The following is a 16,228-nucleotide window of genomic DNA, read 5'->3' as shown; positions in this document are numbered from 1 at the left end:
AGAGTTCGTTTCTTACCCAGCAATGAGTTGCAAAGCAGAGACACCAGGGATGCTCAGAGCTTGAGTGCCCAGGGCAGTCTCCGTGTCACTGGCATGGCTGGGCTGCCATTGGAATCTCATCACATGCCAGGGCTCAGGAAGAATGAGGGAGGGCATCTTAGGGAGGGCCCTTCCCAGCCTCTGTGGACCAAGCCTGGAGGAGCCAGTGCTGGAGAGGACCTCTGTGTTATCCAAGGCCCATGCAGGTGGGAGCAGGACCAATGTGCCTGGACTGGCCTTCCTGCCCTTCATCACAGGAAGAGATGACCCTCGTCCCTGGCTTCCCCCAAAGACTGTCTCCTTGAGTTCTTCCACAGAGGTCACCAACTGGTGACCTGAGGGTCTTGTGTGGGCTGCAGACAGGTTTTATTTGAATGAATTTTTTTTTTTTAGTAATTGCAATAGCTGTCAGCATCGAAACACTGAGTGTTTTCACATCAAAAATCTGGCCTTTCCTGAGAACTTGGGACATCTGACCACACTGGGCTGGGCTCCTGCATGGCCACCATCGCTGGGGCCAGTTGAGTCCCCACTGCCCTTTATTATTATTATTTCTTTCTTTCTTTTTTTGGCCACAAGGTGCAGCATGTGGGATCTTAGTTCCCCGACCAGGGATCGAACCCACAGCTCCTGCATGGGAAGCCCAGAGTCTTAACCACTGGACCGCCAGGGAAGTCTCCCTCCCCCTGATCCCCCCACCCCCCCACCCCCCGCTGCCGGGGCACCGCTGCCCTTTAGCATACGTGTCTTGGTCCCCACCCAGCCAGGCTCACTCACTTTCATCACCTCCCTGGCCCCGTGGCATGGGCACCTGTGACCCATCGCCAAGCATGTCTGTATCTTATTGATGGGGAAGCTGGAGACCTGGTTTAAAAGTCCTGGAAATTGTAACTCTGAGAGTACTCCCCTCCCCCCTCCCCCCTCCCCCCTCCCCCCACCTCCCACCTCTTTCAAGCAGCTCCAGGCTTCACTGGCCGGAAACAGCTGGGGCAGCAGGAGAGGCAGAGATGTTGGCCTCCACCCCGCCCTCGCTGTGGACTGTGCCCTCTCCCCACCCGCTACAGCCATTGCAGTTTCCAGATTAAAGATTCCAGGTAGGCTGGGGCGTATTTCCCACTCAGTGTCTGGGGCATATTTTCTCCTTCAAGTCACTGCAGGCTTGAGATCTCTAGCGACCCCAGGTCTTGAAGGCAGAGCTGCCTTTCCTGACAGCCCCCGGGGTGCTCAGACACCAGGCTTCCTGTGTCCCCTTTCCATATGCCTCACTCTAGCCTTTGGTCTGAGTGTAGCCTGTCAACATTAAATAAGTGCTTCTTGTGGTTCGCTCATAACAATCCTTTACATCTTGGAAGCCAGGCTGTGGAGCTCTGCATATGTATAGATCTCATTTTCACACAACAGGCTGCTTAGCAGATGGGGACCCAGACCAGCCTCCAACATTTAGCTGTGAGTTAAGACGTGGGAAACTAGGTGGCTTCTAACCAGCCCGTACTGCCAGTGCTCAACCTTAGGGAATTTTCACAGGGAAAAGAAGAAAAAAAAAAAGAAAACGACCCAAAAAACCACCACCACCAACAACACACACACATAAAACCAACAAAACCACAGTTTTCCTTGCTCCCCCAAACCAGATGGCAGATGGCATGGAACCATTAAAACACAGATTCAAACGTTTGTTTACTTAACTTTGAATGTAATATGGCTTTGTGGTCCCTTGCAAGGAAACACCAACCTTCCAACCGAAGAAATGACGGATTACAGTCAAACCTCAGGGCGGCCGTTGGAGAAGTTTCTGGGGAGGCTTTGAAAGGAGGGGCCAATGAATGGCCGGACCCCAAGCCTCGTGGCCCATTCGCCTCTCTGGGCAAAGGCCTAGGAGGTCTTCTTGAGCGCTGAGACGCTTGGTTTTTGTGGCTGGTCTTTGGTCGAGATTCAGGGTAGAAGGCAGCCAGCCACATGAGGAATGTTTCTGCGTCATTTCTGAAACAGCTGTGGAAGATGTCGATCTGGGCCACCAATGCAAACGATCATGAGAAAAAGGCCAGAGTACTTGAGCAAAGGCTTTCTTTCTTGGTGCTTTGTGGTTGTGATATCAGAGAAGGGGAGCTTTGTGATGCAATGTGGTTCCCTTTTCGCTTTGGCTTCCAAGAGACCCAGAGCTAAATTATATGCTCAGTTGAAATAACGACATTCGTTAAGATGCTTTTGGTTACAAGTGGCAGAAATCCAACCCTACTACTTTAAATAAAAAGATAATTTATCAGGTCAAGTAAGTGCAGCGGGCTTCAGAGATGTCTGGATCCAAGGGGCTCACTCTTTCCCGGGCTCCCTTTCTAGATCTCAGATAAGCTTTCTCCAGAAGACAGCCCCAAACTGCCCCAAACTTACGTCTTATGAGTTTAGCAGCCCCAGAAGAAAGATAATCTTTTCTACCAGCTCTGGCAGCAAAGCCCTATTGGATATTCTGAGTGGTCCTGCTTGGCCTATATACTCATTTTTGAACCAGTCACAGTGGCCAGAGACTTGAGGTACTCTGATTGGCCAAACCCAGGCCAAGTGACCATCCTATAGGTGGGGAAAGGAGCCCCACCCTAAGCACATGGAATAGATTCTATATAGGAGATGTGCGGAGGGGGAAGGGGAGCTATCCAAGCAGATGTCTGCTTCAGCCTGGGATCCTGGCATAGCTTTCTGTCCCCTCCCCCTAATTCATTATATGTCGCTCTCTTTTTTAATGGTGTGACTAAAGGTATGTTTTACATGGTTAGCAGTCCTAAAAATTATTGCGAGGAGAGGTAACTTATTCTGAATGAATGAAGGAATAAGTGAAAGATTGAGCATGCTCTGAACTTTAGAGTTCCTTGGCAAAACTGAACTGTCATAGACTCAGAATGCTAGAGCCAGAGAGAGCTATGGAGCTCAAACTGTTCATACCAGTTGGGTTGCGGATGAGATCATGGAGACCCAGACAGGGGCTGCTTCGCCCAAAGCCTACTAGCAAACTATCTGCAGAGGCTGGAACCCGGAACCTGATTTCAGGCTCAGGGCTCTTCCTGTTTCCTGTCTGACTGTGGCCTCTCATCTTTCTAAGTCTCTCTCTGTCTCCCTGGGCCTGACCCCACTTTCACTCTCCAAGCCCTTGCTCTGGAGTTTTGCTACGAGTTGGCTGGTAAAAATTTCTTGCCAATGCACTGACTTATTAGAATGAAACTGAATTTCCCCCAGACTATTTGGGACTTCCAGACCCCAAAGAATGCATCTTTAAGGATAATCTATCAGGGGCTTCCCTGGTGGCGCAGTGGTTAAGAATCCACCTGCCAATGCAGGGGACACGGGTTCGAGCCCTGGTCCGGGAAGATCCCACATGCCGTGGAGCAACTAAGCCCACGCGCCACAACTACTGAGCCCGCAAGCCGCAATGACTGAAGCCCGCGCGTCTAGAGCTTGTGCTCCGCAACAAGAGAAGCCACCACAATGAGAAGCCTGCGCACCGCAACAAAGAGTAGCCTCTGCTCGCTGCAACTAGAGAAAGCCTGCGTACAGCAACAGAGACCCAACACAGCCAAAAGTAAATAAAATAAAATAAATTAATTAAAAAAAAGAATAATCTATCAGCTTGTTAATGGCTGAGTAGCAGAGCAGCTCAAATGTAGCAACTTAAAACAACACACACATTTATCATCTCACAGTTTCTATAGGTCAGGAGACCAGGCACGTCTTAGCTGGGTCCTCTGCACCACATCTCACAAGACTGCAGTCAGGGTCTTGGCTGGGTAGCATTCTCATTGGGAGGCTCAACAGGGGATGGATCCACTTCCAAGATTACTCAGGTTGTGGCTGAATTCATGTCCTCGTGGCTGTATGACCGAGCGGCCGGCTTTTTGCTGGCTGGGAGCTGGAGGCCGTCCTAGAGCTGCCCACCCCCGGTTCCTTGCCATATGGGCTTTCTAAACATGGCTGCTAACTTCATCAAGCAGGCAAGGAGAATCTCTCATTGCAGTCTGTCAGTGTGGAGTTTTCTATAAAGCAACATCATTGTGAAATTGACAGCCTATCACCCTTGCCTTACAATGTAACCAAATCATGGGGGTGATACCCCATCACCCTTACCCTGGTCTGTTGGTTTGGAGCAAGTCACAGGTTCTGCCAGGGGTAGGGGTTATTAGGGTGACATTAGGGGCTTCCTCCACAGTCTCTAACACCTTGGTGAATCACCCAGCATCTACCTATCTCTATGTAACAGGAAGCCCTTGTTCCATGCTAGGCAGCACACTGGCCTCTGTAAATAGTCACATGGGGATGATTATAAGACCTTATAATAAGGTAAATGCCCAAGGCTGTGTATCTGAAGGGTCTGGGAGTCACAGAGAATAGAGTATCTCCTTGGGCTGGGAGGGCAGGGCAGTAGGGTCAGAATGGGCTTTCCAAAGGAGTTGGCACTGGCACAGCCTTGATGGATGTATCGGAAATTGACAGGAAGATAAAAAGTGTGGCAGAGAAGGCCAAGACGTGGAAGCAGAGGTCAAGGGGCATTTGGGGAGGTACGAGTAACCTGGTGTGACTGATGTGAACACACCGGGGTAATGGGGGCGAGGGCAAATCACTGAAGGACTTAGAAGCCAGCTTTAGAAGTGTGTCTTCCTTCTGTGGTCCCTGAGGGCCACCACGAGGCCATAAGAGGGAAGCTGGGGGCAGTGCCGTGATGAGCCTGGGGCTGCAAGGAGAGATGGACCCCAGCAGCAGCCTGAGCAGGGAAGTGGCTCTGGGCAGGAGACACGCCTCGCTTGTCTGTGTTAAAAAGGAGCCCTCCGCTCTCCCCCACAAAAGCCCTGGGGGAGGCAGACCTTCTTCCAGCCGTTTCAGGCAGCCAGGCTGTCAGAGTGATGAGTCCTGCAGCCTAGAAGCTGAACGAAAGAAGAAAGTCCCAACAAGCTCCATTTCACTGCCCTTGACCTTGCAGTAGAGCTCTAAGTGCAAAATCTGTCATCTATTAATCTGTTAGAAGTTGACAAAAGGGACTTTGATCAGCGGTTGTTCCCCCCCCCCCCTTCTTAAGTTTCCTGATGACATATAATAGCCCATTTCAGCCGGAGGGCCGGAAGCACGGCCATCATTCTTTTGCTCACTTCAACCCCAGTGGCCTCCCAGCCCTGTGGCTCTCTCCCCGCCCCGATATTAATTGGCCTGTAAGTGGTTACATGTGTTCCTTTTTATGTGTCAGTTGGAGTCTGTTATTTGAACTTCACAGCTATTTGGGAACTCAGGAGTGATGCTCGGGGCCATGTCACACTGGCTCTCACCTCAGGATTTTTGTCTTCTTCTATCCCCGAGGCCTTGATGCCTCCTACCCTCAAACCCACTCCCACCTCACCTCTCTCCTCTGAGTTAGGCCCTCTAACTTTGCAGCCCAGCTCTTGGAGCCACGAAGTTCACAGCCGGGAGAAGCCTTCAGAGGCCCACACCGTAGCATCTGGTTTTAAAGGAATTGAAGCCTGGGTGGGACGGGGGGATTTTTTAAATAAAAATAACATCTGTTGAGGCTCCATTGTGTACATGTTTCTTACATGTGTTCTCTCATTTCATCCTCAAAATAACTCTGGGAGTTAGGAATCATGGCCATTTTTTTCAGATGGGGAAACTGAGGCTCTGGGAGACGAAGCAGAGAGAGCTCTAGGGCCAGCTTGCCTCAGACCGTGTCCTGCCCCTGACACTTAGCAGCTGTGTGGGCTTGGGCCAGTGGTTTCTGTGTCGCAGATCAACATCATCAACGATGGGTCTAGCAACAGTACCTACTTCCAAGGGCTGTTGTGAGGATTAAATTGATTTTACGTTTTTAGGGGCTTAGAACAGTGCCTGGTGCACAGAAAGCGCCTGATAAACGTCAGCTGCTGCTGCTTTGTGAGGCAGTGTAGTACAGTGGTCTGGAACGCTGATTGCAGAGTTGAGCCGTCCTTGGTTTCGATCTCTCCTCTACCGGTTCACTGTGTGGCCTTGGGTGAATTGCTCATTTTCTCAGTGACTACACCCCAATCTACAAAGTGGGGGATATTCCTGGTGGTTGGGGTGTGTGTCCCTAAATGAAATGGTTAGTTCCCCACATCATTACCTTGTAGTGAATTTCACCAAATGGCAAACCCCATTCAACCCCACAGAGCTTTTCATCTAATCCTTAGTGACCCATTTTCAATATGTTTTTTGGACTTCAAAAAATTACGAGTAATATCAGAAAGATGAGAAGATATTGCATCCAAAAATCCAACATCAGAATGTAAAAAGGAACAGTGGAGGATCAAACTAAGAATTACACAGAGCTCTTGAAAATGAAAATTAACAGACCAAAACAATGTTTTAAATAACACAACATTTGGAACACGAGGCGAACTCTCAGAAAGTAAAACAAAAGGATAAATAGACTGAAAATAGGAAAGAAACATAAGAAAATTGCAGGATCCATCTAAGATATTCAGCGTCCAAGTAGTAAGAGTCCCAAAAAGAGAAAAAATGGAGAAAACACAGGGGAGGCAATATTCAAGGAAATAATACAACATAATATTCCCAGAACTGAAATCACGAGTTTCCTTGTCTGAATCCAGCACATGCTTGACACAGCAAATGATGAAAAGACCCACATCAAGGCAAATTGTTAGAAAACCAGGGATAAAAGGAATATTGAAAACTTCCAGAAAGGAACAAATGAAAAACAAAAACAAGATATGTATAATGGATCAGGATACAGGATGACGTTGGATTTCTCAACAACAGTCTTTGAAGGTGATTTACACCCTTGGATTCTATACCCAGCCAAACTATTAATCCAGTGTGGGCTTCCCGGCAGCAGCACTGAAAACTAGAAGCAAAAAAGCAACGTCTTCAAAATTCTGAAAAGTATTTGCAATGTAGAGTTCGTACCCAGCCAAATAACACTCCAGCAGAGGCTCTAAAGACATTTCTAAAACTGGAAATTCCTCCCAGATTTGCCTCCCATTTTCCCTGTGTCATGATGCTCCTGGAGGGGGTGTTCTGCTAAAATGAAGGAGGTCCACTAAGGAAGAGGCAGATGTGGGATCCATGAAGCAGGTGATCCAACAGTGGAGAAAGAGAAGGGATTCCTAGGACGATGCGGAGAGATGCCAGGATTGCTGCCATGGCCCAGGGATAGGGCTCCATCTCTCCCCGCCACCTTACTGAGACTGGTGCTCTGCACCCCCTGACAGCTGACTGACCCTCGATCAAGCCCTGTCTGGCTTCCCGAGTCACCCCCACTGCAGCTCTCTGTGCCCCACAGGAATTGAGGAAGACTCTGGTTCCGCCATCTGTGTTCTCAGTTTGAACGCCCCACCCCAGTTGCCTCATCTTTTAAACATGATAATAATAGCACCAGCGTCACGAGGTCATCGTGAGGGTGAAATGAGTGAATGTTTGCTGAGCACTTAGAACGGTATCCAGCACGTAGTCATGCAACATTGGTGTTTGTTAAATGGAACACGTTACGTAGTGACATGAAGGTAAACTTGTACTGTAGTTGGTTAGAAAGACATAAGTTTAAACTTCAGCCACAGCTCCCCATTGTCCTGTATAGCTAGACACTCCCAAATGTATTATTCTAGAGGCATCTCAACTTGTGATGCCAGTACAAGTCTGACCACATCAGTTCCTGCTGAATGCGCTTTAGCGGCTCCTCATTGCTCTGAGGAAGAAGCTGGAGTCCTCTCCCCAGTCTGCCAGGCTTGCTCTGCTGTCCTTTCCAGCATCACCTTGACCCAACCCTCCTTTTCTGCCCGTCTTCCATGCCAGCAACCTCCTCCAGTCAGCCCCTCAGGAACTGTGTCCTCCTGCGTCTGGACCTTCAGCCATGCTGCTCCCTCTACCTGGGCTTCTCTTCCTGCCACCACCCCTCCTTCCTTCAGCTGGTTTCTACTCGCTCCTCGAATCTCAGCTAGATCATCATTTCTGCAAAGAAGCCTTCCCTGGACCCAAAGGTGACCTGTGACACATTCTCATGGCCCAGGATAGGTTTAATTCTTGCACTCAGCATGACATCTGCAATTCTTTGTGTCATTCATTCATTCAGCACATACTTGTTGAGTGCCTATTATATGCCAGGCACTGTTCCTGGCCTTGACGATACAGCAATGAGCCAGATAGACAGAAACCCGCACCATTGGCGGGGTGAGTGTGCTATCTAGCGATTACTGGATGTCTTCACCTTACTAAGCATCAGAGCCATGGCTAACGCGTACCTGTCAAAAAAAATAAATGTTTGCTGAGAAATAAACCACAGGAACAATGCTGACTTCCCCGAGAGAGTGAAGACGGGGGCTGAGGCCACCGTCCCCCTTCTATTAAGCGTGTAAAGGTCTCCTAGTAGCGCTGGCAGGAAGGGAGTGGAGTTGCTGACAAGCAGTTTCTCGGGCAGTTTGGCAAGAGAATGAAAGAAGAAAAGAGAAGCCCCATCCAGGTGGAAGGGCAGAGTGGTTTCCTCAGCCATGTCCCCCCCCCCCCCCACCTTCCCCTCTTCACCCCCTGCTCATCTGGCCTTGCTGGTGACCAGGCCAGCCTTCCAGATGAGCTGGGGTTGTAGGGGTAGCCAGTGGCAGAGGCATTCGTGAGTGGGTAACCATGACTAATCTGGAGAAACAGCTCTGGCCCAGCGGTTCACCCCAGGCTTGTTTGTGTCTAATTTCCCCGGAGGCAAATGGGCCCCTTATTTTCATTTTGAGGTTTAGGGTTTCCCCTAGAGCTGGTGGGGAGACGGGCCAGGATGTTTTGCATACGTGCGGAAAGTCTTGGAGTTGGAAGTAAGAGATGAGGTCAAAGTGAAGGGGTGCAGGTGAGCCAGGTGGGGGGGCACTCAGCTGAGCCTGGAGGAGGGCATACTCCCCAATCTCTCAGTTGTTTCTTCCCAGGCCACTTTGCAGAAGCATTTAACAGTAACACCAAAGGAGACAGAAGGATTTAGGGGTTTTTTTTCCCCTAGGGGAAAGGTGGGGAGAGGAATAAGAATTAGGGAGCACAAGGCCCTAAACAGATGAGAATAGGTTCCATCTTTTGTACCCGAGCCAGGCATGGAGCTCAGCATAGAGTGTGCATTTCACACATGCTTTATATTTTCACACACAGTTCATTCCACACATGAGCTGGAGGAACTGGGGATTACAAAGCACATCTCCCTGGACGTGGGCCCAGCTCTCTTACTTCTGTCCCATAAATTATGGACTTCTTTTTTTTTTTTCAGGTGTCCGCTCTGTGCTGGGCTCCAGAAGTACAGACACAAAGGAGAGAATCCCTGTGCCTTTGTCCTTGAGAAAGTCACTTCACATCCCTGACCCTCATTTTGCCTAGGTGAACGTTTTCTCTACCCGCCTCAGAGGGTCATGAGGCTTACCCAGGACAGTGCTCTGCACATGACAAAGGGCTGCGGCACCTGTGGTTAATTAGCAGAACCCTCTTAAACAATCTCCAACTAACCACCTTGAAGCTAGCAGGTACTCTCCAATTTCCCCAGGCACGTCGGTTCCAATCAGTTGAGTTGTATAGGCTTATCGAGAGTTATTTGTGTTTGTTCTCAACCTGTTCCTATCACTTTAATTAAATAGTTCAATTATTATTCCGTAATGCAATGAAATATGAAGGCGTAAAAACAGAGTCGTTTCATCATAAGCTAAGTTGAACGCTTGGGAGAGAATCAATGCATGTGATAGCGCAACAACTTCCTGGTGAATTAATTGTGTAAGTGATACAACTGTAAAGGTTAGAGGGGAAACAAAAACCTGTAAAATTGAATCTTTGGCATTCAGTTTTATGTTCTCAGTCTACCTTAAGGAAACAGAGGCTATAAATTGTCCACAATACTTTGTGGGCATGTTTTTTGGGGGAAAGATAACAAAGGGTTCAAATCAGGGACCCAAGGGATTCCCCACTTTCTATGACCTGTTGGGCCAAGTGACCCTCATCAAGCCAGCTCTCATCAGGTTTAAGAGAGTTTGTTCTGTACGTTTAATGGCTCCGCATGAGCTGGAAGGGGGAGTGTCATGGCTGACTCAAGCCATATCATTAGGGTGAGCCCCTCAGAGTTGGGAGAGACTTCGTAGTCACTGGGCCCAGGCTCTTCCTGTGGTGGGCATGTCCACCACAGACCCACACTGCCAAGTGGCCGTCAGGGCTCTCTATGAATGCCACCAGGGACCCACCACCACTCAGATCAGAACCTGGCTAATTTTGAATTGTATTCTGGTAAGCATGCTTGATGCCCTTCTATCTCCTCTTTGCACTCCGTGAAGAGCCCTCCTCCTTTGCCGACAGGTGAAAGAGCTCCATGACTCACCCTCAGCTAAGAAGACAGCAGGTCCAGAAAGCAGCTAACACTCTAGTCTGAATTAGCTTCATTCATATAATGTCTAGGAATCCATTTTCCCAGCGGCAGCCGCAGGGTCTTCTTATCCCTTCTAATGATTCTTTATTCCTTTCTAGGGTCTTCCCACCTCTCCAGCCCCTTCTTCCAAAAGATCGACCCTTGACCCCATTTCTGGCAAGATTTCTGGCAAGATTCTACCTGACCCCTGCTTCAAGTATATGGGGGTAAGTACTGTACTCTGGATCAAGACAGAGTCTAATCCTAGCACTTTCTACCTCTGAGAACTTAGACTATATACTTAACCTTTTCTGAAAGCTGTGATTTTCTCATTTGTGTAATGGGAAGTCAAATAGCTTATTGTGATGGTTCATTCATTTGACAATTGTTTTCTAGCACCTGCGCTATGCCAAGTACCATGCTGCTAGGTGCTGGGGTTGCAGGAGTGGGAAAACCAGAGACCTGCTGGAACAGCGAAGGGAAGGAAGCTTTGCTGGGTGATTGATGTGCCGAGACAGGGGTTGGCAAACTCTTGCTGTAAAGGGCCAGATAGTAAATATTTTAGGCTTTACTCTGCCATTTTAGCACAAAAGCCAAGCAAGCCATAAGCAACACATAAACAAATGGGGGTGGCTACATTCCAACAAAACTTCGCAAAAACAGGCAGCGGGCCAGGTTTGACCTGCAGTTTGCCCGCTTCTGGGCTAACGTGTTAATACTTTCGGACTGGAGGCCAGTTCCAGATCACTCCAAGAAGGCTCCTTCTAAATTGTCTACTGTTGGATTCAGCCTTGAATGCAAGGAGTTCTTCTGGAGGGTCTCCAAAAGTCTTTCTCTCCCTCCACAAAAGTTTCGTGCCTTTTGCTTATGGGGAGCTGGATGTATTAGATCCCAAGCTGGCTTAATTAGCTTTTCCAACCTGCTTCCCTAATGGGGAAGTGCGAATTCAATAGCATTCCGTGGTCCCTTTTAAGGAATTCAACAGGCACGGCAAAGAGGCAACCGGTTCTGTGCTGCTGGGCTGGGAGGGCAAAGTCAGGTCTCCTCTCCAGACTTCAGTTCGTCTCTCTTAAAATGAGAGTGCTGGACTAGTGGTTTCCCAAACTTCAACACTCATTGAAGGATGCAGGGTGCTTGTTAAAAATGCAGATTCCTAGGTCACTACTTTGGCTCCATTGTCTCAAATTCTGGAGATGGCTTGGGGACTCTGGGCTATTAACACGTGCCCCAGACGACTCTGGAGGAGGACACCCCAAGGAGCAGAGAACTTGGCCTCTTCTAACCCTGACATTCAGTGGATGTCAACAGAGTTGAGGGAGACTGTGTGCCTTCTCTGGGCTGGGCTGGGCTGTGGTGGTACAGAGAATGGTGGTGGTGAGAATCATTATCTCGTCTGCAAGGACGTGGCAGGATGTGGTTGACCTGAACTTCCTGTGAGTGGGGGGAACCAGAGAACACGGGGACAGATTCGCACCCAGGCAGGAGGCTCAGCCCAGAGGCCTAGAGTGTGCTCAGTGGGTATTGGGAAATGAGAGCGTGGCCCTACCTCCTCTCTCTGACCTTAGGCAGGTCATCTCACTTCTCAGAGTCTCAGTCTCGTCATGCATAAAATGGGGATGCTGGTGGGTCCTTGCAAGGACACCATGAGGAACAATAACACTTATAAAATCTCTCCCTCCATTAATGGTAGAAAATCCTCTTTCAGTGGAATGAGTGTCCCCCTGAAAAGATCCAAGGCCAAGGTTAGGAGACTGCTCCAGGGGCTGGGTTTTACTGATGACTCACTGCTTGACCATGGAGTGAGTGAGACCCTTGGCCTTACTGAGCCTCACTTTGCTTGACTGTAGAATGGGATGCTAATGCACTTATGCTTCCCCACCGCCTTTCTCAGGACTCTTGAAGACCGGAGGAGACTATAAGTTAGAAAGTAGCAGTCAGGGACTATGGCAAAAATGTCCAAGACCTTCCTCGTTAGGCAGGGACGCATCTGACTTTCATAATGCCCTTGCTTTCCATCTGTTCTTTTTCAGACAGAGGAAGGAAGACAACAGCATCTCTGAAAGACATCCTCATCATATACAGCATTCTCTCTTTGACTTCTTTCCCTCTGAGTTTATCAGTTGATTAAGAAACTCACTGGATACCAACCGTGTACTAGGTGTAGGAAGGGGGATCCCTAACCATGAGAGACTCACTGTCCAGTTTGGAAGATAACACGTGTGAAATAGCGCTGCAATGATGCTGCTGATGGTGACGAGACTGGAAACGATGGGGAGAATGAAGATGATGGTGGCGCTGCTCATCCTGAACCATGTACAGTCACAAAGCATGTTTATGGCCATGATCTTATTTCATATTCAAAACTATCCAAAAGAAACCCAATTTCAGGGATGAACAAACGGAAGTAATAACTGCTCTGAGATCAGATAAGAAGGAAATAGCTGAGTTGGATTCCAGCTTCTTTTTTTGGGCTCCACAAATGCCATTGTCCCCGAGATATCACAACTTTTTTCCTTTAAATTGCAGCAGAACGTTGCAAAATGCACATAATCATTAGACAGTAACTTGAGTAATTGCCACATGGGAAGTGAATGTGACCAGAGATCAGAGAGCAGGCCGGTCAGGAGATGGGGCTGTAGTGATCAGAAGAGGCTTAGAGGAGAAAGGAGCAACTGAGTGCCGCCTAGGGGGCTGCACAGTATTTGGACATGCAAGTGGTAGAGATGGGAGATGGGGTGGCATTCTTGGCAGGAGGAAACATGTAGGTAAGAAAGGAAGTAAGAGAGTTCAAGGTGTATCAAGAAACGCCAGACCCTCGTCTGACTGGAAGGAGGGCATGTACAGTAGATCTGCTGGAGAAGAGGAGAACTTGGGGACGGTTTCTTCCAAAGGCCTGGAGCATTTCCCTTCATTTTGCCATAGGTGGGAGGGTCCACCCATCTTCTCTCTGTCGTCCTTGTTGCTTTCAACCCTAAGTCCCTTTATAATCAAATCAAATCGAAGGACTGTCTGCAGTCTTAGCCCGAAGACAGAGCCTGTCACTTCCGACTTTTTTCTTTTAAAAATGTCAGAGTGCTGCTGAAACAGGAACAGCATTGAGGCAAGAGCTGCTCTGACTCACAAAGAGAACATCAAAGAAGCAGCAGCGATAAGGGGCTGGCAGTAATTGTGTGTGTGAGCAGAGTTTTCCTGACACTCTTTGAGGCCTAGGGGCCCCTCTGGGCAGCCTCGTTGTGGAAAGAAGCATGTGGTTTTCAGAAACAGGGTGACTCACCACACAGGCAGAGTTTGGGGACAGAGATATAGTCTTGGTCTGCTGGGACTTTCAGCCAGGAGCCCAGGCTTAGGGCTCCGGTTCGTTGCACATCTCAGGTCTCCAGTGAGCTAAGATTCATCTGTCCATCCAAACATTCAAGCATCCACGCATCCATGTATGCATCTATCCATCCATCCATCCACCCGTCCATCCATCCATTTAACAAATACTATGAGTACACACTCTATGTAGGCCCTGTGCTAGGTGCGAGATGATATAGTGGTGACCAAGATAGACACAGTCCCCGCCTTCAAGAGGCTGACAGTCTAGTGAAGAACAGATGTATTGAAGAAATAATTACATGGGTAACTGAATCACTACTGTGATAATGCTGTGAAAGAAAATATAGAGTACCCTGAGGGGGCACATAATAGGAGAGCTGACCTGTTCTGGGAAGCTGGTCAGTGAAATCAGGGGCAGATGCTAGAAGATGGTGATACTAATAACTGTATGATCAGCCTTTTAGCACCATCTCTCCCACCATCAGGGATGGTAAGAGTGTAGAACTCACCCTTGTTCTTTCAAACCCTCTCTTTCTCCCCCCTCCCCCTCCCTCTCCTTCTCTCTCTCTCTCTCCACACACACACACACCCACACACCCACACAACCCATGATGAGTTAATGGAACAATCAAGCACTCTTTTTTTTTTAATGTCTTTATTGCAGTATAATTGCTTTACAGTGCTGTGTTAGTTTCTGCTGTATAGCAAAGTGAATCAGCTATATGCAGACGTATATCCTCATATCCCCTCCCTCTTGCATCTCCCTCCCACCCTCCTTATCCCACCCCTCTAGGTGGTCGCAAAGCACGGAGCTGATCTCCCTGTGCCATGCAGCTGCTTCCCACTAGCTATTTATTTTACATTTGGTAGTGTATATATGTCCATGCCACTCTCTCACTTCGTCCCAGCTTACACTTCCCCCTCCCTGTGTCCTCAAGTCCATTCTCTACGTCTATGTCTTTATTCCTGTCCTGCCCTTAGGTTCTTCAGAACCTTTTCTTTTTTTTTTTTTAGATTCCATATATATGTGTTAGCATACGGTATTTGTTTTTCTCTTTCTGACTTACTTCACTCTGTATGACAGACTCTAGGTCCATCCACCTCACTACCAATAACTCAATTTCGTTTCTTTCTATGGCTGAGTAATATTCCACTGTATATATGTGCCACATCTTCTTTATCCATTCATCTGTTGATGGACACTTAGGTTGCTTCCATGTCCTGGCTATTGTAAATAGTGCTGCAATGAACATTGTGCTACATGACTCTTTGAATTACGGTTTTTCTTAGGGTATATGCCCAGTAGTGGGATTGCTGGGTCGTATGGTAGTTCTATTTTTAGTTTGTTAAGGAACCTCCATACTGTTCTCCATAGTGACTGTACCAATTTACATTCCCACCAACAGTGCAAGAGGGTTCCCTTTTCTCCATACCCTCTCCAGCATTTATTGTTTGTAGAACAATCATGTACTTTTGATTCTAATAGACTTGGGTTCAAATCCCATATTCTCAACTTCCTACCTCTGTGGATTTGAATAAATTACTCTTTCTGATCCTCAGTGTCTTCCACTATAAAGTGGAATAATGGCCTTCAAGAGCTAGTTTAGGATATATAGACTGAAATCATTTCTATCAACTTTCTAGCCTAGAGTAGACCCTCAGTAACATTGGTCAGATTTTAACCTGCTTTCACCTGTATGCAACTGTATGGAAATTTCACAGTAGGTTTTCTTCTCCAGAGATGGCCAGAGCACCAGTCCTTTTGTCTGAACTGGCTGGTGGAGTTCTAGAACATACCCATCTTTGATGAGAGTCTGAATTTGATGATCCCTGTTGCCCCAGGCTCTTAGAATTCTAGAAAGCCTTCATGAAAAAAGCAAAAACACAGCCTGGATGTAATACACTCAGGTTCTTGTCCTGATTCTGCCATTGATAGCTATGGAATCTCTTTTGTCTCTGTGAACCTCAGTTTCCCCATCTGTCCAATGATGGAGTTGGACTCAAGTCCTTCTAGCCTAACAGTCTGTGACTTTGTGATTCTCCAGGAGGCGAGGTCCTGGCCAGAGCTGGAGGCTGGTCCAATCGTGGCATCAGTAGAGTTTTACGTCACGTCTTGTCCTTCCCCAGGATGCCCTTTCTGCCGGCTGGCTCCCAATGCCAGAGCTCCCACCTGCCCAGGTTCCTCCAGACAGAGTGGGGAGCAGGGCCAACCAATAGCTCAGGTTATTCACACTGTGATCCTTGCACATTAATGCGCTTTCTTTCCCGAAGGGGATGTGCCTTTGGAAAGATGAACCCGGGGAGGGTAGTGCTTACCTCCACCAAGTCCATCAGTAATGGGGAACTCCAGGGCTTGAGGTGGGGAAATGTATAGCTTCATCTCATATCACACCCAAGAGGGTGCTACTTACTCTGTGTATAGGCAGGGTACCAACCCTTAGGCTAGGGGGAGGGGGAGGGACCTGGGAGTCAGAGAGGGCAGAGCTGAAGGGGGCCTCCTGCCTTGTGGAGCCTCTCCCA

At 48.3% G+C, this 16,228-nt stretch overlaps 1 long non-coding RNA gene across 1 annotated transcript in view; it reads right to left on the bottom strand.

The window, feature by feature from the left end:
- The window catches only part of LOC125963489 (uncharacterized), a 29,642-nt gene extending 27,199 nt beyond the window's left edge, over positions 1-2,443 (bottom strand). The window contains exon 1 of the long non-coding RNA XR_007475522.1: positions 1,768-2,443. This is a non-coding gene — a long non-coding RNA (uncharacterized LOC125963489). The remainder of the gene's footprint in view (positions 1-1,767) is intronic.
- Between the last annotated feature and the right edge of the window lie 13,785 nt (positions 2,444-16,228).

Source organism: Orcinus orca, chromosome 2, assembly GCF_937001465.1.
Source record: "Orcinus orca chromosome 2, mOrcOrc1.1, whole genome shotgun sequence".
Lineage (NCBI taxonomy): Eukaryota > Metazoa > Chordata > Mammalia > Artiodactyla > Delphinidae > Orcinus > Orcinus orca.
Note: the sequence above shows the minus strand (reverse complement) of the source record. Positions and strands in the feature narration are given on the sequence as shown.